Here is a 23,152-nt window from a genome sequence, read left to right as displayed (position 1 = left end):
CCTCAGAAGTGCTTCCAGTCTAAACGTCTAAGTGCAGAGAAGGGATTAAGAGACAGGCTCACCAAGAGAACTGAAACATCAAACCACAGCACAAATACACAATCCACCGAAAAGGTTCAAAGTCTTGGCAGGGATGGAGGAGTCTGATAACGTTCATTCAACAGTATTTACTGAGCGCTTACTATGTGCAGAGCACTGTACTAAGCACTTGGAATGTACAATTCGGCAACAGATAGAGATAATCCCTGCCCAGTGACAGGGAGACAGATGGACAAAAACAAGACAACATAATCATGCTAAATATAATCAAGAGGATGTACATCTCATTAACAAAATAAATAGGGTAATAAAAATATATACAAATGAGCACTGTGCTGAGGGGAGGGCAAGGGAGAGGGGGAGGGGCAGAGGGAAAGGGGGCTTAGCTGAGGGGAGGTGAAGGGGGGAAGGAGCAGAGGGGAGAGGGGGAGCAGAGAGGGAGCAGAGCGAGCAGAGGGAAACGGGAAAGCTCAGTCTGGGAAGACCTCTTGGAGGAGGTGAGATAACATTCATTCATTCATTCACTCAATAGTATTTATTGAGTGCTTACTATGTTCAGAGCACTGGACTAAGCGCTTGGAATGTACAGTTCGGCAACAGAGACAATCCCTGCCCACTGACGGGCTTACAGTCTAGTCGGAGGAGACAGACGGACAAAAACAAGACAACTTAATAGCAATAAATAGAATCAAGGGGATGTACACCTCGTTAACAAAATAAATAAGGTAATAAAAATATATACAGATGAGTACAGTGCTGAGGGGAGGGGAATGGAGAGGGGGTGGAGCAGAGGGAAAGGGGGGAAGGGGGCTTAGCTGAGAGGAGGTGAAGCGGGGGCAGAGAGGCAGCAGAGGGAGCAGAGGGAAAAGGGGAAGCTCAGTGTGGGAAGGCCTCTTGGAGGAGGTGAGCTCTCAGTAGGGCTTTGAAGAGGGGAAGGGAGTTAGTTTGGCAGAGATGAGGAGGGAGGGCATTTCAGCAGGACAGCAGGAGGATGTGGCCCAGGGGTCGACGGCGGGATAGATGGTGAGGAGGTGGGCAGCAGAGAAGCGGAGCGTGCGGGGTGGGCAGTAGCAAGAGAGAAGGGAGGAGAGGTAGGAGGGGGCAAGGTGATGGAGAGCCTCGAAGCCTAGAGTGAGAAGTTTTTGTTTCGTGCGGAGGTTGATGGGCAACCACTGGAGGATTTTAAGGAGGGGAGTGACATGCCCAGAGTGTTTCTGCAGGAAGATGATCCGGGCAGCGGAATGAAGAATAGACTGGAGTGGGGAGAGACAGGAGGAAGGGAGATCAGAGAGAAGGCTGACACAATAATCCAGTCGGGATACTTCAAATCTAAAACTGTATGGGGAGCAATTGGGGGAAGGAGGGAATCAACAGATGAAATAATAATGAATTCCAGACATAGAGCTGGAAGGCATCCTCAAGCAATTATTTGGCCCTCCTTCCCCAGCCTCAAGTGAAGGAGAGAGCAGCTTTGATTCCCAACCCAGTGGGCACTGAACATGTCAGGAGCAGGGCCCCTTCGGGGGGCGGAGGGAGGGAAGAAGGATCGGGTTGTTGGGGGATGACAGGGAGATGGAATATCACCCTTCCCTTAGCCCCAAAGTACTTCTGTACCTATCTGTAATTTCTTTTATTAATACTAACATTTTTCTTCCCCCCTAACCTTATAAACTCATAATAATGCTGGTATTTGTTAAGCGCTTAGTATGTGCAGAGCACTTTTCTAAGCGCTGGGGTATACAGGGTCATCAGGTTGTCCCACATGAGGCTCACAGTCTTCATCCCCATTTTACAGATGAGGGAACTGAGGCACAGAGAAGTGAAGTGACTTGCCCACAGTCACACAGCTGCCAAGTAGTGGGCAGAGAATGTGTTTACCAGCTGTGTTATAGTATACTTTCCCAAGCTCAGAGCAGAGTGCTCTGCACATGGTAAGTGCTCAGTCAGTACTATTGATTGATCTAATGTTTGCTCCTTCTTGTTGCTCTCTCTTGAAGTCAGAATTTGGAGAAGCTGGCTGGGTAGGCGGGGAGACCCCTGTGTTGCTTTCTGGCCTTAAAGGGGTCAAAGCCTGACTTATTGGCCCTCCACCTCCACCCGCAGGGCCGGGAGAGGGGTGATTGCCCTCTCCTTAGGCTCCCCAGCCACCTAGACACTGTCTCCTTGTAAGCAGCGTGGCTCAGTGGAAAGAGCCCGGGCTTTGGAGTCCGAAGTCATGGGTTCGAATTCCGCTCTGCCACTTATCAGCTGTGTGACTGTGGGCAAGTCACTTAACTTCTCTGGGCCTCAGTTACCTCATCTGTAAAAGGGGGATTAAGACTGTGAGCCCCACGTGGGACAACCTGATTCCCCTGTGTCTACCCCAGCGCTTAGAACAGTGCTCTGCACATAGTAAGCGCTTAACAAATACCGACATTAAGCACTGGTGTAGATACAAGGTTCTCAGGTTGTCCCACGTGAGGCTCACAGTTTTAATCCCCATTTTACAGGTGAGGTAACTGAAACGCAGAGAAGTTAAGTGACTTGACCGTGGAGCCTGACTTTGTAACCCAAGGAGATGAAAGAGGATCCTGAAGAAAGGTTCAGGGCGTCACTGGAAGAGGATAAGGTCTGTCTTCCCATCTGGGGTGATGGAGGAGCAGGAGAAGAGGCTTTGTTTGTCTCTCTGCTGCCTGCCCAGAAGCACCTAGACTGTAAGCTCCTTGTGGGCAAGAACGGTGACTACCCAATCTATTATACTCTCCTCTCTTAAGCACTTAATCCAGTAAATTCATTTAATTCAGTAAATTCTCATTGAAGACAACTGATTGACCCTGTGCTGCATGATGTATTAAATGTCAGGCAGCACTTTGATCTGACCCTGTTGCCAATGCAAAACTCGATACATCGTATTCCCATGAAGATCATCTAAGACTGTATGAGGGTCGTCTTTTAATTCAATTCCTTCAGGGCATTTTCAAACCTAGAAAGGGATTTCTCTCTGACATCAGGAGGAGTAAGAGGTAATTTTCTTAGACACCTAAATATATCCACCTCTGCATCTAACAGAAAATCCTCACCAACCGCTTTAAATCGCTCACTCACCTTGCCCCTGCCTTCCTCACCTCGCTACTCTCCTACCACAACCCAGCCTGCACATTTTGCTCCTCTAATGACAACCTACTGAATGTACCTCTGTCCCGCCGCTAACCTCTCGCCTTCATCCTGCCTCTGGCCGGGAACACCCTCCCTCTTCATATCCGACGGATGATCACTCTCCCCACCTTTAGAGCCTTACCGAAGGCACAGCTCCTCCAAGAAGCCTTCCCCGATTAGACTCTCATTTCCTCTTCTCCCATGTTCTTCTGCATCACCCTCATACTTGGATTTGTACCCTTTATCCACCCCTCCCTCATCCAACTGTGCTTAAGTACATATCCATTATTTATTGATTTATATTATTGTCTGTCTCCCTCTCCGGACTGTTAGCTCGTTGGCAGGGAGCATGTCTACCAAGTCTGGTATGTTGTAATTTCCCAAGAGCTTAGTATAGTGCTCTGCACACAGTACTTCCTCAATAAATACATAAATACATAATAAATAAATTTACTGATGATTGATTGAACTAAAAGAGAAACATAACCATTTTATTTATGGGTCCTTTTCAGATTACTCTGATCGTGAATGGGAATTGCTCTGAGACATCAGTGATGCTGCTTCAGAATGAAAACCAAATTGCCAAAGAGCTTTCTCCCTTAAATGCAAGCTCCTTGAAGGCAGGGATTGTATCTTCTAACTCTAAGTTTACAAGTGGTGAGTACGGTGTTATTCACGTAATATGCTTGATGTGGGCAGGGAATGTGTCTACTAACTCTGTTATATTGTACTCTTCCAAGTGCTCGTTACAGTGCTCTGCATACGGCGAGTACTCAGTAAATATGACTGAATGATGGATGTGCATTCAGTAAATGATGAGGATGTTGGTATTTGTTAAGCGCTTACTATGTGCAGAGCACTGTTCTAAGCGCTGGGGTAGACACAGGGGAATCAGGTTGTCCCACGTGAGGCTCGCAGTCTTCATCCCCATTTTACAGATGAGGTAACTGAGGCACAAAGAAGTTCAGTGACTTGCCCACAGTCACACAGCTGACAAGGGGCAGAGCCGGGATTCGAACTCATGACCTCTGACTCCCAAGCCCGGGCTCTTTCCACTGAGCCACACTGCTTCTCCAGTGATGAATGAAGGTCTAATTGGTTTGGATTTGTAAGACAGCATAGACATATTTTCCTTCCCGAGTTTAGTCCAGAGACATTAAAAAGGCGAGGAAGGTTTCCAAGCCATCTGCTCTGTGACACTGTCAAGTCACTTAACTTCTCTGTGCCTCAGTTCCTTCAATTGTAAAATGGGGATGAAGACTGTGAGCCCCATGTGGGACATGGACTGTTTACCTTGTATCTACACCAGTGCTTAGTACAGTGCCTGGTATGGAGAAGCAGCGTGGCTCAGTGGAAAGAGCACGGGCTTTGGAGTCAGGGCTCATGAGTTCGAATCCCAGCTCTGCCACTTGTCGGCTGTGTGACTGTGGGCAAGTCACTTAACTTCTCCGTGCCTCAGTTCCCTCATCTGTAAAATGGGGATGAAGACTGTGAGCCCCACGTGGGACAACCTGATTCCCCTATGTCTACCCCAGTGCTTAGAACAGTGCTCGGCACATAGTAAGCGCTTAACAAATACCAACATTATTATTATTATTATATAGTAAGAACTTAATCAGTACCATTAAAAAAAGGATTCTATAGCTGCATTCCCTTCGGGATCCTTGAGGATCTTTTCGGAATGGGTTCTTTGGCACCAAAGGAAAGTGTCAGAACTCAAATTATAGCTGGAGGTGCTGGTCCCAGATATGACAGTGATCAGTAGAGGTCTATTTCTTTGAATCCCCTGTATACATCACACTTCCTGTCTGAATGAAATGATTTTCTAAGACCTCTGAAGAACCGACTGTGGCCCAGATATGTTTAAAGAGTCCAGCTAGAATCCGTTCGATCTTTGAGGTGTCCAAGATAGGCATTCACATTTAATCTCTACCTGGATGGGGACAAGGCCCAAGTAAGCTATCTTGCTAAAAAGAGTCAGAATTTTCTAGCACTGTGAATCTTTTGGCACACTAAAACTGCCAGGGGCTGATTCCATCACAAGAAATAACTCTTATCTCCCAGGCGTAAAGAAGAGTGATTCCCCACTTCAGAGCAGAGGCCACTGGCTAAATCAATTTCACCAGTTATAAGAGTGGATGGAAAAACAGTCAGGGAAAGACCGACATACGTGTGAGACACTTGGTGTGGCAGGGGCTGTGCCCAATATGATTTGTTTATATTTACCCCAAGGTTTAGCAAAGGCCTTGGCACCTACTAAACACTTAATAAATAAGCATTATCATTTTCTAAAGGAACAAGAAGTACGTTCGAGGTTAACTCTAGACTGTATGCTCGTTGTGGGCAGAGAACCTGTCTGTCAACTCTGTTACATTGTACACTCCCAAGCACTTAGCCCAGTGCTCTGCATCTAGTAAGCGCTCAATAAATACCTTTGACGAGGATGATGATGGTCGCGCCTATTTTATTACATTTGAGGTTACTGGAATTGGCGGAAGTGATGCACCAAACTTACCTTACATAACTAGGTCTACAGGAAGTGCTCGTAACAATGAAACAGTTTTCTTAATATTTACTAACTGCTTTTAATTCACATAGCATTTTTCTATCTCAAATCCAAACACATATTTTTACTGCATTTTGGATAGAATGTTGTGGGGGAACTGTGGAAAGTACTTTTGACAATGCCCTCCCTCCTGGTTAGAACATGATGCGAGGTCAGAAAAAACAGTTGTGGGTATGTGGCTGTCAAGGCGTGAGTACAATAGCACAAGTTTTCCTTAATCAGAGGTTCTTCCAGGACATAAAACCTGTGCTCCTACAGAATTGAGTGTACTCTATTTCACTTACCTTCTTTGTAAGATAAATCAGAGGCGGGACTATTATTATCTCCATTTTACACAGAAAGAAACTGAGGTCCAAAAAATTTACCAATTTTCTAAAGGTTATTCAGATAGTGGAGACAGGATTAGAACTCAAGTCTCATGGATTGGATGCAGCTCTAGTCTTAACTGGCCAAAGCTAAATAAAGCTTAATTTTTTTTCATGGTATTTGTGAAGGATTTATTATGTGCCAAGCACTCTTCTAAGCTCAGTTCTAATTCTTACCTGGAGAGATAACGAGTAAATATTTCTCTCATGACATAGGTTACAAAGTAACTGCTTTCTTGGCCAAGAGTCAAAACCAAGCAGGAACCTTCCATTCTGGATTCAGAAGTATGGTCTTGGTTCTAATCTGCTATGGCCCAGTTTATGCACAAGTGTTTCAGATCTTTGCTCGGGCAAATGACAGAGCTTCCAGTAAGTGTGGTACACTTATCCGCCCCCCGACATATACACCCCAAGAAGAAGGAGCACGGGCCTAGGATCCAGAGGACCTGGGTTTTAATTCCCATCTACCACTTGTCTGCTGTGTGACCATGGGCAAGTCACTTCACTTCTCTGTGCCTCAATTACCTCATCTGTGAAATGGGGATTAAGACTTTGAACCCAATGTGGGACATGGACTGTGTCCACACTGATCACATACCTACCCTGGTGCTTAGTACAATCTCTGGCGTATCGTAAACGCTTAACAAATACATTTAAAAGAAAAGAGCGTATTTATTGAAGACTTACAGATCCCACAAGTTTCTAGGGATAACTAAAAGCGTGGCCCTACTTTCATCCTGTAGTGAAACAGGAACCCACCGGGCCTGGCTGAGGTTGTGGACCAGAAACAGGGCTAATAGTCCTAAATTCGACTTTTTTTCTTTTAAATGCTATTTCTTAAGTATTTACTATGTGCCAGGCACCATCCTAAGAGCTGGAGTAGATAGAAGATAATTAGGTTAGACTTAGTCCCTGCTTTTTGTATTTGGTTTTAATGGCATTTTTAGGTACCTACCATGTGCCAGGTACTGTTCTAAATGCTGGGGTAGATACAGAAGAGTCTGTGAGCTCGTGTGGGCAGGGAATTTGTTTGTTTGTTGTTGTATTGTACTCTCCCAAGTGCTTAGTACAGCACTGTGCACACTAAAAGTGCTCAAAAATGCAATTCAAGGAATTTCATTCATTCATTCAATAATATTTATTGAGCGCTTACTATGTGCAGAGCACTGTACTAAATGCTTGGAATGTACAAATCGGTAACAGAGACCGTCCCTGCCCTTTGACGGGCTTACAGGAAAGAAAATTGTCAGGTTGGACCCAGCCCATGATGCCCCACATGGGGCTCACAGTCTAAACCCATTTTATAAATGAGGAAATTGAGGCACAGATCACTTAAGTGACTTGCCCAAAGTCACCCAGCAGACCAGGGGCAGAGCCGGCACTAGAACTCAGGCCCTCTGACACCCAGACCTGCGCTCTTTCCTCTAGGTCCCACTGCTTCTTGGGGCCCTAGGATGTCAGTGTTTGCAGAGTTCTACCATTGACTAATGGTATTTAGTGAGCCTTTCTGGGTGGGGAGCCCTGTGCCAGTGGGAGAGTTCAACAGAAGTAAAGACACCATTCCTCTTTGCAAGGGTCTTACAATCTAACGGGTTCTGACAGTAAGCGGCGTGGCTCAGTAGAAAGAGTCCGGGCTTGGGACTCAGAGGTCATGGGTTCTAATCCCGACTCTGCCACTTGGCAGCTGTGTGATTTTGGGCAAGTCGCTTCACTTCTCTGGGCCTCAGTTGCCTCATCTGTAAAATGGGGATTGAGACTGTGAGCCTCACATGGGACAGGGACTGTGTCCAACCCGATTTGCTTGTATCCACCCCAGCGCTTAGTACAGTGCCTGGCACATAGTTAAGCACTTAACAAATGCTATAATTTTTATTATGAATTTTTAAAAGGTAATGCACTAGCTAGCTCTACTCCTCTCCATTCCATTCGACACCACTCCAGTCCATTCCTGTCTATTCGGTCCTTCATTCTTCCCTCTCGTTTTTCCCAGTCTTGGCATCCATTTACTATCCTCACTTTCTTTGGGAGAAGGCAATGATGGGCGCCAGCCATTTGATGTGCCTTTTTGGGGTAGTCCACACAGCCAAATTAGAAAATTTTCAAACACGGATGCTTTCGGATCACCTCTCTTTATGTCTGTGGGTAAAAGGTGTGAAAGAGTAGCCCGTGAAGTCAGGGCTGAATGACCGCTAATCATTCAAAATACTGAGCAACCCCAGGCAGTACTAGGCTCTCTTCCACTCCTGCCATTTTACTCTAGCTGGTCTACATCTTTCTATCTCCATTCTCCCCGGCTGAGTTGCCTCATTCTGCCATTTTCCCAAGCTGTGCTGCCTCACTGTTCTTTTATTTTCCTCAGCTGTGCTGCCTCATCGGTCCTTTCTCCCCAGCTGTGCTGCCTCAATGTTCCTTCATTCTCTTAAGCTATGCTGCCTCATTCTTCTATTCTCCCAAACTGTGGTGCCTCCGTATTTCTTCATTCTCCTCAGCTGTGCTGCCTCTTTCTCCATTCTCCTCAGCTGACCTGCCTCTTTTCTCCATTCTCTCCAGCTGTGCTGCTTCTTCTAGCATTCTCCATTGCCCAAGCTACACGTCCTCATGCTTTTTTTCCCGATCTGGCTGCTTCCCTGATTTCTGCCTGTGGGAAGCAGCGTTGGCTTAGAAACTCAGGATCCAGCACTTTCTCCGTTCTGACCTTCCCTGCCCAGGACCTGGAGTGCCAAAATCTTCTTCAGAACACAGTGAGTACATTTTGTGCCTGTCCAACATGAAGCCAGTTACAAGCCCACCAGCCATCAACCACTGACTCCAAAGGCTTATAAATAGCATCTTGGATGGCCAGACTGAGCTTGCAATTAGACTATCATCATCATCAAAGGTATTTATTGAGTGAGCCCTTATTACGTGCACAGCAATATACTAAGTCCTTGGGAGAGTACAATGCAACATTCATTCATTCGGTAGTATTTATTGAGCGCTTACTATGTGCAGAGCACTGTACTAAACGCTTGGAATGTACAAATCGGTTACAGATACAGTCCCTAGAGTTGGTAGACATGATCCTTGCCCAACATGAGCTAACAATCCAGAGAGATAAAGGTGTTGGTACTTTGAAGCAGCAGAGAAGCAGCGTGACACAGTGGAAAGAGCCCGGGTTTGGGAGTCAGAGTTCATGGGTTCGAATCCCGGCTCCGCCGCTTGCCAGCTGTGTGACTTTGGGCAAGTCACTTAACTTCTCTGTGCCTCAGTTACCTCATCTGTAAAATGGGGATTAAAACTGTGAGCCCCACGTGGGACAACCTGATCACCTTGTATCCCCCAGCATTTAGAACAGTGCTCTGCACATAGTAAGCGCTTAACAAATACCACCTTTTATTTACTCTAATACTATTGACTGATTTTTTTTTCTTAATGATATTTGTTAAGTATTTACTATGTGCCAGGCAACCTACTAAGTGCTGAGGTAAAAACAAGATTATCAGGTTGGACACAGTCCCCGTCCCACTTGGGGTTTATAGTCTTAATCCCCATTTTACAGATGAGGTAATTGAGGCCCAGAGAAGTTTAAGTGACTTGTCCCAGGTCACACAGCAGACAAGTGGCAGAGTTGGGATTAGAACCCAGATTGTCTGACTCCCAGGTCTGTGCTCTTCCCACTAGGCCATGGTATTTCCTTGGTGGTAAAAGTCCTTGTATGTGGCTGACTAGGCTGAGTTAAGTCACTTTAGCATTATACACCTTGTCACTTGGGTGAAGGGTCCAAAGGCTTTCTGTAGCATCTCAGGGTAGGTATGTTCAATAATGGGGAAGCCGTGTAGCCTAGTGGATAGAGCATGGGCCTGGGAGTCAGAAGAACCCGGGTTCTAATCCTGCCTCTGCCACTTGTCTGCTGTGTGACTTTGAGTAAGTCACTTCACTTCTCTGCTATCTCATCTGTAAAATAGGTTTAATACTGTGATCCCTATGTGGGATAGGAGCTGTGTCCAACCCAGTTACCTTGAATAGTAATAATAATGGTATTTGTTAAGTGCTTACTATGTGCCCAGCACTGTTCTAAGCAAGGTAATCAGGTTGTCCCATGTGGGGCTCATAGTCTTAATCCCCATTTTGCAGATGAGGTAACTGAGGCACAGAGAAGTGAAGTGGCTTGCCCAAGGTCACACAACAGACGAGAGGCGGAGACTGGATTAGAACCCACGTCCTCTGACTCCCAAGCCCAGGCTCTTTCCACTAAGCCACACTGCTCCTCTGAATTTACCCCAGTACTTAGTACAGCGCCTGGCATATAGTAAGTGCTTCACCAGTTCCTCCATTATTCTTATAATTAGGGCTTAGTACAGTGCCTGACACATGGTAAGCACTTAACAGCCATTCTTAAAGGAACTGAGCTCCCTAACTAGATTAAGCCGCTACGTGGGAATCTTGAATCTATCCCAGCGCTTAACACCTAGTAAGCAGTCCATAAATAGTAAAAATGGGACCAGAAGTCATCTTTAATACCAAATTCACCAGGATTTTGGGAGAGTTTCTTCCCCCCAACCGTTCCTCCCTCTCTCTCTCCCCCTTCTCCTCCTCCCCCAAGAAAAAGGAGAGTTCCCACGGATGTGATGAATAGGGTCTGGTCTCAGTGAAAATCTAGTAGAGTTTAGTAAAACTGCTAATAATAATCATGGTATTTAAGCACTTATGTGCCAGGTACTGTACTAAGCACTGGGGTAGATGCAAGATAATCAGGGTTGGACACAGTTACAAGCCCACAAGCCATCAACCTTTGACTCCAAAAGACTTACAGTCTTAATCCCCAAGGAAACCGAGGCACATAGAAGTGAAGTCGCTTGCCCAAGGTCACACAGCAGACAAGTGGCCCAGCGGGCATTAGAAGCCAGGTCCTCTGACTCCAGGAGGTTGTTCATTCATTCATTCAATAGTATTTATTGAGCGCTTACTATGTGCAGAGCACTGTACTAAGCGCTTGGAATGTACAAGTCGGCAACAGACAGAGACAGTCCCTGCCCTTTGACGGGTTTACAGTCTAATCGGGGGAGACGGGCAGACAAGAACTCTCCAAGCCACACCCTTCCCCCAACCCATCGACTAATTTGGGTTTTAAGTGCTTACTGTGTTTAGCACCAGGCACAGGCTTCACCAACAGTGAAATTTTCTTTGAGTGTGAAGGACAACTATACGTGTATATTGATATAAATAAATCAAATTTGACGCACCCCCGTCTCACAGGCCTCTTATCAGCCTGGATCTTATCAGCCTTCAATGGTATTTAGTAATGGCATAACTCCGCAGGGCTATCATTCATTCAATCGTGTTTATTAAACACTTACTGTGTACAGAGCACTGTACTAAGTGCTTGGGAAAGTATGATACAACAGTAAACAGTGACATTCCCCACCCACAACGAGCTCACAGTCTAGAGGGGGAAAGACAAACATCAATACAGATAACTAAATGACAGATTTATACCTACGGGGCTGGGGAGAGGGGTGAAGAGCAAAATGAGGGAGATGCAGAAGGGAGTGGGAGATGAGGAAAAGGTGGGTTCATAGTCTGGGATGGCCTCTTGGAGGAGACGTGCCTTCAGTAAGGCTTTGAAGGGATGGGGGGTGGAGGGGAGAGTAATTGTCTGTTGGATTTGAGGAGGGAGAGAGGGTTTTCCAGGCCAGAGGCAGAATGTGGGCTTGGGGTCAGCGGTGAGACAGGAGAATTCGAGGCACAGTGAGAAGATTTGCACTAGAGGAGCGAAGTATGTGGGCTAGGTTATAGAAGGAGGGAAGCAAAGTGAGATAGAACAACGGGCAAGGTGATGGACTGCTTTGAAGCCAGTGGTGAGGAGTCTTTGATATGGAGGTGGATGGGCAACCACTGGAGATTTTTGAAGGGGCGGAGGTGACATGCCCCGAACGTTTTTGTATATAGATGAACCGGGCAGTATAGTGAAGTATGGACTGGAGTGAGGAGAGACAGGAGGTTGGGAGGTCAGCAAGGAGAACTATCGAGGTGGGGTCATTATTATAGAGTGCAGAGTCGTTTCCGATCTGTAGCGATTCTATGGATATATTTGCTCCAGAACTTCCTGTCTTCTGCCGTAATCCGTAACCTTTCCCGTTATCTTTATTATGGTCTCTATCCAACTGACTCCCAATCTGCCTCTTCCACATTTTCCCTGGACTTGTCCTAGCATCTTCTCTGTCCTAGTGTCTTCTCTGGAGAATTAGTTCTCCTGACTTTGTGTCCAAAATATGCTAATCTAAGTCGAGTCATTTAGCCTTCCAAGGACCAATATGGCTTCAACTGCTCCAAACTCCATTTGTTTTTCGGGCAGTTCGTGGTATTCGCAAAAACCGCATTTCCAAAAAAAAAATCAACATTGCTCTTTCCACCCTGTTTCTTCACCGTCCAGCTTTCGGAACCACGCGTCGGAATGACTGCGTTAACGTGGTAGCAGTTTGGATGGAAAGAAAAGGGCGGATTTTAGGTGGGACCGCCAGGATTCGGTGACGGATCGAAGACGTGGGTTGAATGAGAGGAGTCAAGGATGACGCCAAGGTTACGGGCTGGTGAGACGGAAAGGATGGTGGTGTCACCCACAGTGATGGGGAAAGTCAGGGGGAAGATAAGGGCTGGGTGGGAAGATTTAGGAGCTCAGTTTTGGACACGTTCAGTTTGAGGTGATGGGAGGACATCCAAGTAGCGATGTCTGGAAGGCCGGGAGAAGATGCGAGCCTGGAGAGAGGGAGAGAGATCAAGGGAGGATGTAGATTTGGGGCTTTCAGGAGGACAGTACAGTCGGTAGACATGATCCTTATCTCAAGAGGCTTACGGTGTAACAGAGGAGACAGAGGGAAAAATTATATTACAGGTAAGTGAAACAACAGAGTATAAGGATATGTAAGGGTTGTGAGGATGGTAGGGAGGAAGTACCTAAGCTCATGGGAAAGGCAGAAGGGAGGAAAAGAGTGGGGGCTTCCTGGAGGAGTTATTCATTCAATCGTATTTATTGAGCGCTTACTGTGTGCAGAGCACTGTACTAAGTGGTTGTAAAGTTAGGTAACAAAGATAATCCCTACCCAACAAGGGGCTGGCAGTCAAGGGGAGCACTGGAGGGGGAGAGAGCAGGGGAGCCCGGAGGGGAGAGAAGAGGGGAGCACTGCAGGGTGGAGAAAGGAGGGGGCAGGGAAGCATTGGTGGGTGGGGGAGGAGAGAGCAGGGGCGCATTGGAGGGGGGAGACATGAGGGGAGCACTGTGGGGGGGAGAAAGGAGGGAGCAGGGGAGCATTTGGAGGGTGGGGAAAGGAGGAGAGAGCAGGGGAGCATTGCGGGGGGGAGGAGAGAGCAGGGGCGCATTGGAGGGGGGGAGACATGAGGGGAGCACTGTGGGGGGGAGAAAGGAGGGAGCAGGGGAGCATTTGGAGGGTGGGGAAAGGAGGAGAGCGCAGGGGAGCATTGCGGGGGGGAGGAGAGAGCAGGGGAGCACTGGAGGGGGAGAGAAGAGGGGAGTACTGCACGGTGGAGAAAGGAGCAGGAGATTCCTGTCAGTGGGAGAGAAGAGGGGAGCACTGCAGGGTAGAGAAAGGAGGGAGCAGGGGAGCATTGGAGGGAGCAGGGGAGCATTGGAGGGTGGGAGGAGAGAGCAGGGGAGCACTGGAAGGGGGGGAGAGAAGAGGGAGCACTGCAGGGGGGAGGGAGGAGGGAGCAGGGGAGCCCTGGAAGGGGGAGAGAACAGGGGAGCACGGCGGGGGGGAGAAAGGAGGGAGAAGGGAGCATTGCAGGGGGAGGAAGGAGCAGGGGAGCACTGGACGGGGAGACGGGTGCATTGCGGGGTGAAGAAAGGAGGGAGCAGGGGAGCACCGTGGGGGTAGGAGGGTGCAGGGGAGCCCTGGAAGGGGGAGAGAAGAGGGGAGCACTGCACTGCAGGGTGGAGAAAGGAGGGAGAAGGGAGCATTGCAGGGGGAGGAAGGAGCAGGGGAGCACTGGACGGGGAGACGGGAGCATTGCGGGGTGAAGAAAGGAGGGAGCGGGGAGCACCGTGGGGGTAGGAGGGTGCAGGGGAGCCCTGGAAGGGGGAGAGAAGATTGGAGCGCTGCGGGGTGGAGAAAGGAGGGAGCAGGGGAGCACTGGAGGGGGGAGACAAGAGGGGAGCAGGGGAGCATTGCAGGGGGAGGAGGGAGCAGGGGAGCACTGGAAGGGGGAGAGGGGAGCACTGGAGGGGGGAGAGGGGAGCACTGCGGGGTGGAGAAAGGAGGGAGCAGGGGAGCATTGGGGGAGAGACGGGGGGAGCACTGCGGGGTGGAAAAAGGAGGGAGCAGAGGAACATTGGAGGGGAGAGACAAGAGGGGAGCAGGAGAGCATTACAGGGGGAGGAGGGAGCAGGGGAGCACTGAGAGGTGGAGAAAAGGAGCAGGGGAGCACTGCGAGGTGGAGAAAGGAGGGAGCAGGGGAGCATTGGGGGAGAGAAGAGGGGAGCACTGCGGGGTGGAAAAAAGAGGGAGCAGAGGAACATTGGAGGGGGGAGACAAGAGGGGAGCAGGGGAGCATTACGGGGGAGGAGGGAGCAGGGGAGCACAGAGGTGGAGAAAAGGAGCAGGGGAGCACTGCGAGGTGGAGAGAGAGCAGGGGAGTACTGGAGGGGGGGAACGAGGGGAGCACTGGAGGGTGGGGAAATGGAGCAGGGGAGTACTGGGGGGGGAATGAGGGGAGCACTGGAGGGTGGAGAAAGGAGGGAGCGGGGAGCACTGAAGGAGGGAGAAAGGAGGGAGCAGGGGAGCACTGGAGGGGGGAGAGGAGAGGGGAGCGCCGCAGGGTGCATAAAGGAGGGAGCAGGGGAGCACTGCAGGGTGGGGGACGAGAGGGGAGCACCGCAGGGTGGAGAAAGGAGGGAGCGGGGAGCACCGCAGGGGGAGACAAGAGGGGAGCACTGTGGGGTGGAGAAAGGGAACAGGGGAGCACTGCAGGGTGGAGAAAGGGAGCAGGGGAGCACTGCAGGGTGGAGAAAGGAGGGAGCAGGGGAGCACTGGAGGGGGGAGAGGAGAGGGGAGCACCGTAGGGTGGAGAAAGGAGGGAGCAGGGGAGCATCGCAGGGGGGAGAGGAGAGGGGAGCACCGCAGGGTGGAGAAAGGAGGGAGCAGGGGAGCACCGCAGGGGAGACAAGAGGGGAGCACTGTGGGGTGGAGAAAGGGAGCAGGGGAGCACCGCAGGGTGGGGAAAGGAGGGAGCAGGAGAGCACTGGAGGGGGGAGAGGAGAGGGGAGCACCGCAGGGTGGAGAAAGGAGGGAGCAGGGGAGCACCGCAGGGGGAGACAAGAGGGGAGCACTGTGGGGTGGAGAAAGGGAGCAGGGGAGCACCGCAGGGTGGGGAAAGGAGAGCACTGGAGGGGGGAGAGGAGAGGGGAGCACCGCAGGGTGGAGAAAGGAGGGAGCAGGGGAGCACCGCAGGGGGAGACAAGAGGGGAGCACTGTGGGGTGGAGAAAGGGAGCAGGGGAGCACCGCAGGGTGGGGAAAGGAGAGCACTGGAGGGGGGAGAGGAGAGGGGAGCACCGCAGGGTGGAGAAAGGAGGGAGCAGGGGAGCACCGCAGGGGGAGACAAGAGGGGAGCACTGTGGGGTGGAGAAAGGGAGCAGGGGAGCACCGCAGGGTGGGGAAAGGAGAGCACTGGAGGGGGGAGAGGAGAGGGGAGCACCGCAGGGTGGAGAAAGGAGGGAGCAGGGGAGCACCGCAGGGGGAGACAAGAGGGGAGCACTGTGGGGTGGAGAAAGGGAGCAGGGGAGCACCGCAGGGTGGGGAAAGGAGAGCACTGGAGGGGGGGAGAGGAGAGGGGAGCACCGTAGGGTGGAGAAAGGAGGGAGCAGGGGAGCACCGCGGGGGAGCCCAGGAGGGAGAGCAAAAGGAGGGCAAGGGGAGAGGGGGCGGGGCGGCGGGGGTCCGGCCTGATGACGCGCCCCCTGCCGGCCCCGCCCCCGGGCTGGCTGGCTCTGGGCGCGCCTGCGCGGGAGAGCGGGGAGGGGGGGCGGAAAAAAGGGGAGGGGGGGCGGACCCCCACGGGGCGGCGTGCGCGCGCCGGGGTCGCCGCGGGCGTGCGCGCGCCGCTGGGGTCTCGCGCCTGCGGGCGCGAGCGCGGGCGCGAGCAGGGGAGGCTGCCCGGAGCCCGCGCGGGAGCAGGGACGCGGCGCCAGGCGCCTCCGCCGGTAAGCTCGCACCCCCTGCACCCCCTGCACCCCCCGCACCTCTATGGGACGCCTCTCCGCCCGGCCCAACCGTGCCATCGCCCCCCCCCCCCCCTTCCCAACGCCGGGAAAATCCTCTTTTTTTTTTTTTTTTTTTAAATCGCCGTCCACCTCCACCCGCACCGAGCTGCGTGCGTCTTCTCCCTCGAAATTAGGCACCTGTCCCGTGCCCGCCGAGGTGCCCTCGCGTGGGGGGGGGGGGCGCGCAACCTACTCCGTTGACGCATGCATTCGGCGCTATTTAGTGAGCGCTGCCGGGGTGCGGGGCGCTGGGCTGAGCGCCGGGAAGGGAGGTGGGGCACCGGGCACGGTCGTCGGGCAGGGAGGGTGTCCCTCCGTTGTCCGTTTTAAGCGCCGCGTGCAGGGCTGCGCGCGGAGTGGGAGCTCCGGAGGAGGGTTGGATGCGGGACGGTCCCCGCGCAAGGACCGGCTCGCGGTGTAAACGGGGGGCGCTGCGGTGCTCGGTTCCCTCGCCGGCTCCGGGGTGGTTTCCGACGATCGGGGGCATCGGGTCGGCAGCTGGGCCTGGAGGGACCCCGTCGACTGCTGCCCGCTGCTGCCCGGTGCCCGCTGGTGCCCGGTGCCCGGTGTCTGCTGCTGCTCAGTGCCCACTGGTGCCCGGTGCCCGCTGCTACCTGGTGTACGGTGCCCGCTGCTGCCCGATGCCCGCTGCTGCCTGGTGCACGGTGCCCGCTGCTGCCCGGTGCCCGCTGCTGCCCGATGCCCGCTGCTGCCTGGTGCACGGTACCCGCTGCTGCCTGGTGCACGGTGCCCGCTGCTGCCTGGTGCACGGTGCCCGCTGCTGCCCGGTGCCCGCTGCTGCCTGGTGCACGGTGCCCGCTGCTGCCTGGTGCACGGTGCCCGCTGCTGCCCGGTGCCCGCTGCTGCCCGGTGCCCGCTGCTGCCTGGTGCCCGGTGCCCGCTGCTGCCCGGTGCCCGCTGCTGCCCGGTGCCCGCTGCTGCCCGGTGCCCGCTGCTGCCCGGTGCCCGCTGCTGCCTGGTGCACGGTGCCCGCTGCTGCCCGATGCCCGCTGCTGCCTGGTGCACGGTGCCCGCTGCTGCCTGATCCACGGTGCCCGCTGCTGCCCGATGCCCGCTGCTGCCTGGTGCACGGTGCCCGCTGCTGCCCGATGCCCGCTGCTGCCTGGTGCACGGTGCCCGCTGCTGCCTGATCCACGGTGCCCGCTGCTGCCCGATGCCCGCTGTTGCCTGGTCCCAGCCGGTGGTCGGTGCCCCGTGGTCCCTTTCATTCATTCAGTCGTATTTATTGAGCGCTTACTATGTGCACAGCACTGGACTAAGCGCTTGGACCTGAGCCCGCTGCCCGGTGGTGTCATTCATTCACTAGTATTTATTGAGCGCCCACTATGTGCAGAGCACTGGACTCAGCGCTTGGACCTGGGCCCGCTGCCCGGTGGTCATTCATTCACTAGTATTTATTGAGCGCTTACTATGTGCAGAGCACTGGACTCAGCGCTTGGACCTGGGCCCGCTGCCCGGTGGTCATTCATTCACTAGTATTTATTGAGCGCTTACTATGTGCAGAACACTGGACTAAGCGCTTGGAATGGACAAATCGGCGACAGAGACAGTCCCTACCCATTGACGGGCTCAGTCTAATCCTGTGTTGCCCGGTGGTGTCATTCATTCGACAGTATTTATTGAGTGTTTACTATAATAATGTTGGTATTTGTTAAGCGCTTACTATGCGCGAAGCACTGTTCTAAGCGCTGGGGGGAATACAAGGTCATCAGGTTGTCCCATGTGGGGCTCCCAGTCTTCGTCCCCATTTTACAGATGAGCTCACTGAGGCCCAGTGAAGTGACTTGGGATTTGTTAATGTTGGTATTCGTTAAGCGCTTGCTATGTGCAGAGCACTGTTCCAAGAGCTGGGGGAGATACAAGGTAATCAGGTTGTCCCACGTGGGGCTCACAGTCTTCATCCCCATTTTACGGACAAGATGATAACTGAGGCCCAGAGAAGTGAAGTGACTTGCCCACAGTCACACAGCTGGCAAGCGGCAGAGCGGGGATTCGAACCCGTGACCTCTGACTCCCAAGCCCGGGCTCTCTCCACTGAGCCACGCTATGTGCAGAGCACTGTACTGAGCGCTTGGAATGGACAGACTAGACTGTAAGCCCGTGATTAGACCGTAAGCCCGTCAAAGGGCAGGGACTGTCTCTATCTGTTACCGATCTGTCCATTCCACGCGCTTAGTACAGTGCTCTGCACATAGTAAGCGCTCAATAAATACTACTGAATGAATGACTAATGGGCAACAGATAGAGACAGTCCCTGCCCATTGACGGGCTCACAGTCTGATCCTGTGCTGCCCGGTGCCCGCTGCCCTCGGTTTAGGGGCTGTACTGGAGGACAGGCCGTGGGCACGGGTGGCACAAGGTGGCAGAGGGTTGGCCGGCATTCCTTCCCTCCGTCCGGTCCTGGCAGCGGACCGGGGCTCCCCGTTCCCCCCACCCCATTGGCAGAGCGTCCCGCGCAACCCCCAGCTCCCCCGGCTCCGGCTCCCCGTGCGGGTTGGGTGGGGGGTGGCTAGCACCTGGGGGTCCCCGAGGTGGGCATCATCTTTTGGGCGGGGGGTTGCCAAACTAGCTCTCTTCCCCTCTTCAAAGCCCTACTGAGAGGTCACCTCCTCCAGGAGGCCTTCCCAGACTGAGCCTTCCCTTTCCTTCTGCTCCCCCTCCGCCCTCTGCTCTTCCCCCTCCCCCTCAGCACTGTGCTCATTTGTATATATTATTTATTTTGTTCATGAGGTGTACATCCCCTCGATTCTATTTATCTTGATGATGTTGTCTTGTTTTTGTTTTGTTCTGTTTTGCTCTGCCGTCTGTCTCCCCCCCATTTGACTTTGAGCCCTTCATGGGGCAGGGACGGTCTCTATCTGTTGCCGAATTGTCCATTCCAAGCGCTTAGTACAGTGCTCTAAATGCTCAATAAATACTATTGAATGAATGATTGTCTCCATCTGTTGCCGAATTGCACATTCCAAGCGCTTAGTACAGTGTCCTACACATAGTAAGCACTCAATAAATACTACTGAATGAATGAATTTATAACCCTATTTATTTTGTTCATGAGGTGTGTATCCCCTTGATTTTATTTATCTTGATGATGTTGCCTTGTTTTTGTTCTGTTTTGCTCTGCCATCTGTCTACCCCGATTAGACTTTGATCCCTTCATGGGGCAGGGACTGTCTCTATCTGTTACCGATTTGTACATTCCAAGTGCTTAGTACAGTGCTCTGCACATAGTAAATGCTCAATAAATACTATTGAATGAAAGATTGTCTCCATCTGTTCCCGAATTGCACGTTCCAAGCGCTTAGTACAGAGCTCTGCACATAGGAAATGCTCAATAAATGCTATTGAATGAAAGATTGTCTCCATCTGTTCCCGAATTGCACGTTCCAAGCGCTTAGTACAGAGCTCTGCACATAGTAAGCGCTCAATAAATGCTATTGAATGAAAGATTGTCTCCATCTGTTCCCGAATTGCACGTTCCAAGCGCTTAGTACAGAGCTCTGCACATAGTAAATGCTCAATAAATGCTATTGAATGAAAGATTGTCTCCATCTGTTCCCGAATTGCACGTTCCAAGCGCTTAGTACAGAGCTCTGCACATAGTAAGCGCTCAATAAATACCATTGAGTGAATGAATGACGGGGGCCGATGGGCAGGGCGGCGCTCCCTCCTCCCCCTCGGTGCCCACCCCGATGCCCACGGGGTCCCGGCGGGAACCAGCTGTGTGCGCCCTGCAACCCCGGGGCTCCCCACCCTGCTCCGGGCATGTGCCTGCTCCCGCCCTCTCCCTGCCACCCCCCGATCCGTAAGATGCCACCCCGGGCACCCCAGGGTCGAGGGGGGCACCCAGAGGGGACCACCCCATCTGCCTCGGGGGGGCTTTACCCAACATTGTGTTCCAGCTGAGTGCAGCTGGCCAGAGGGAGAGGGCTGGGATTCATTCATTCAGTCGTATTTATTGAGCGCTTACTGGGTGCAGAGCACTGTACTAAGTGCTTGGGAAAGGACAAGTCGGATGTCTTCAGTGGTGGGCAGAGGGGAGGGGTTAGGGAGCTGGAAAATCCCAAATCCCTGGGAGAGGAGGAGAACATAAGGTGCTCAAGATCCCAAGATTATGAAGTGGCATGGCTTAGTGGAAAGAGCATGGGCTTGGGAGTCGGATGATGTGGGTTCTAATCTTGACTCCGCCGCTTGTCTGCTGTGTGACCTTGGGCAAGTCACGTCACTCCTATGTGTCTCAGTTACCTCATCTGGAAAATGGGGATTAGGACTGTGAGTCCCCTATGGGACAACTTGATTACCTCGTATCTACCCCAGTGCTTAGAACAGTGTGCGGCACATAGGAAGCGCTTAACAAATACCATTATTATTATTATTACAAGGTGGCTAGGGTGGCTTGGGTCGAATGGACAAGGCACAAGAGAAGCAGCGTGGCTTAGTGGCAAGAGCACGGGCTTGGGAGTCCAAGGTCATGGGTGATAATTCTCGCTCCACCCCTTGTCAGCTGTGTGACTTTAGGCAAATAAATCACTTCACTTCTCTGTGCCTCAGTTACCTCTTCTGTAAAATGGGGATTGAGACTGGGAGCCCCAGCCATGTGGGACAACCTGATTTCCCTGTATCTACCTCAGTGCTTGGAAAAGTGCTTGGCACATAGTAAGCACTTAAATACAGTCATCATTATTATTATTAAGACATCTGCTTAGTAGGTAAGCTGTGTTGGGGAGGAGGGGATCCCAGAAAGGGGAGAAAAATGGATCATTTGGTTGGAAAGACCCCGAGTGTCCACGTTGTTTTTTTTGCTGAAGGTCGCCACGAAATAGTTTTGGGCATGCTGAGGCTTTGGGAGGAACCCAACCTGTATGTGCTGTGCACGCAGAAATGTGCCAGGCGCTTATTTTGCATCTTTCTGAAACGATGCCATAGCACTGCAGTGCTTTAAGCACTTTGGGTCTTCATCTTGGGGGAACCCAGCAGGGACCATAAAATGCTCTGAAAGAGAAGGTTTCCTCCGAGAGTCTGTGTGTTTTGAGGCTAAGGATTAAATAACCCAACATGGAGGTCGGCCGTTACAGAGTCGGTTTGTTTAATCGGTGGCCAACTGTCATATATACTCTGATTGCCATTCAACTTTGAAAATAATCTTATCTTTGAGTTCGATTGTTTAGTCAGATTTGTTACACAGACACCTGGGCAAACCCTCAAGAGGGGCACATTTTTTTTTTTTCTTTTAAGCTATAGAGGCCGTTACACCCTATAATATGCAGAATTTTTTGGAGGGGGTCGGGGAAGGACTTTCTCCAGATTGACATGTTGAGTAGAGAAGTGGTTCGATGTTTATTTCTTATATAAATTGCCAGTCTTTGACTTGCTGATGTTAGATGCAAATCAAAAACTAGAGGCTGTACTGTCTTCCCAGCTGCTGGATTGTTAGAAAGGTTGTGGCTGACGACCCCCTGGAGTAGTGAAGACCCTGAAAATGGCCCTTTAGTCGTTCAGTGATGTACTGCACTTTCTATTATTGTGGTTGCCTGTTTGTCCATGTATTTGTGCTCTGTTTACTATGTTATGACTTGGCTCTCTCTTAAATTTACTGTCGTTCATTATTTACTTTTATTACTGTTTCATCGTGAGCAAGTTATCAGTTCTCTTTCTCCCCTCCATCTTTATAGAGTATAGGCCATAAATGATTTAACACTACTACTAATAATAATAACGGTGGTGGTGTTAAGTACTTACTATGTGCAAAGCACTGTTCTAAGCGCTGGGGGGATACAAGGCGATCAGGTTGTCCCACCTGGGGCTCACAGTTTTAATCCCCATTTTCCAGATGAGGTAACTGAGGCCCAGAGAAGTTGATTGATTTTCCCAAGATCACAGAGCAGGCAAGTAGCAAAACAGGGATTAGAACCGAGGTCCTCTGAATCCCCAGGCCACTGCTCTTTTTCCACTGGGCCACACTGCTTTCTGAAGTAGGACTACTTATACCTTTCCCTGTGCTTGGTTTGATGCCTGAACAAAGTAAGCGCTCAACTACTGTAGTAAATAATTACAGAAGCAGCGTGGCTCAGTGGAAAGAGCACGGGCTTTGGAGTCAGAGAGCATGGGTTCGAATCCCGGCTCTGCCACTTGTCAGCTGTGTGACTTTGGGCAAGTCACTTAACTTCTCTGTGCCTCAGTTACCTCATCTGTTAAATGGGGATTAAGACTGTGAGCCCCACGTGGGACAACCTGATTCCCTTGTGTCTACCCCAGCGCTTAGAACAGTGCTGTGCACATAGTAAGCATTTAACGAATACCAACATTATTATCGTCATTAATAATCAGAACCATTTATCTTCTTGTCACCACAACCACCCAGAAGCAGAGAGGCATAGTGGATAGAGCACAGGCTTGAGAGTCAGAAGGACCTGAGTTCTAATTCTGCCTCTGCCAACTGTCTGCCGTGTGACCTTGGACAAGTCACTTGTCCATGCCTCAGTTACCTCAGCTGTAAACTGGGGATTAGGACTGAGCCCCCAACGAGGGACTTGGACTGTGTCCAACCTGATTAGCCTTTAACCACCCCAAGGCTTAGAACAGTGCCTGGAACTTGGAAAGCGCTTAAATGCCACAGTATTATTGTTATTACTGTTATTGTTACTCATTATTTCTCTTTATGAAGAGTCTCTTCTAGACTGTGAGCCCGTTGTGGGCAGGGATTGTCTCTATTTGTTGCTGAATTGTACTTTCCAAGCACGTAGTACAGTGTTCAGCACACAGTAAGCGCTCAATAA

At 51.3% G+C, this 23,152-nt stretch overlaps 1 protein-coding gene across 2 annotated transcripts in view; it reads left to right on the top strand.

The window, feature by feature from the left end:
* The first annotated feature begins 16,228 nt into the window (after nucleotides 1–16,228).
* Nucleotides 16,229–23,152, top strand: part of TLN2 (talin 2) — a 488,673-nt gene continuing 481,749 nt past the window's right edge. For both annotated transcript variants that reach the window (XM_029064739.2, XM_029064741.2), the window contains exon 1: nucleotides 16,229–16,298. The gene's annotated coding sequence lies outside the window, so the exon portion shown is untranslated. The remainder of the gene's footprint in view (nucleotides 16,299–23,152) is intronic.

Source organism: Ornithorhynchus anatinus, chromosome 5, assembly GCF_004115215.2.
Source record: "Ornithorhynchus anatinus isolate Pmale09 chromosome 5, mOrnAna1.pri.v4, whole genome shotgun sequence".
NCBI lineage: Eukaryota > Metazoa > Chordata > Mammalia > Monotremata > Ornithorhynchidae > Ornithorhynchus > Ornithorhynchus anatinus.
This window is presented reverse-complemented; position numbering and strand designations above follow the sequence as displayed.